Source organism: Octopus bimaculoides, chromosome 19 (genome assembly GCF_001194135.2).
Source record: "Octopus bimaculoides isolate UCB-OBI-ISO-001 chromosome 19, ASM119413v2, whole genome shotgun sequence".
Taxonomy (NCBI): Eukaryota; Metazoa; Mollusca; class Cephalopoda; order Octopoda; family Octopodidae; genus Octopus; species Octopus bimaculoides.
The window spans coordinates 7,825,189-7,825,983 of record NC_068999.1 but is presented as its reverse complement, the minus strand read 5'-3'; positions in this window follow the sequence as shown (position 1 = coordinate 7,825,983).

Sequence of the window (795 nt, the reverse complement as noted above, 5' to 3'; positions counted from 1 at the left end):
TATATACGAGGGAAAGTCAAAAGTTATTCGCATTTTCGCCATAACATATCTTTGATATTGTCACCATACCTTCTGTTCATGCGTGCTTATAATTGGTACTAATCTGGCCACGTAAGCATATTTTCTTCTATGCTGAAATTATTACGTATCGCTGCGAAACGGCCGTAATCCTAAGGATGTCAAGTAGTTAAACACTTGATATTCATCTCTCAAAACTCCTAACATTTTATAGTACACATATATATACAAACATACATGCACACACACACACACACACACACATATATATATATACACATATATGAATTTATGCATGTATTAACCAATGACGGTTAGTTTACGTCCCCGCAACTTCATGCTTCGACGAATGTGTACAATAGAATAATTACCAGACCAAATTATCAAATAAATACCAGAGTCGATTTGTTCGGCTAAACCCTTGAACAAGTTACTCCAGGACGGCCATAGTCTAATGAGTGAAACACGTGATACGAAATAGCAATTATTGAATAGATAAACAAATTTCTCACAATGCAAATCTATTGGAATATGTAATACCTATACCATAACATCTACATAGTATTAGTAGTAGTAATTTAATAAATCTTCTCCATGGTTAAGATAAACATATTTTGTGAATATTGACAGAACGTCTATATTTGGGATATCAATATAATATTATAGATGTGATAGATATTATATTTATCACTACACAAATAAAGCCATAACGCCCACTGATATTCAGTGACTCTCTCTCTCTCTCTCTCTCTCTCTCTCTCTCTCTCTCTCTCTCTC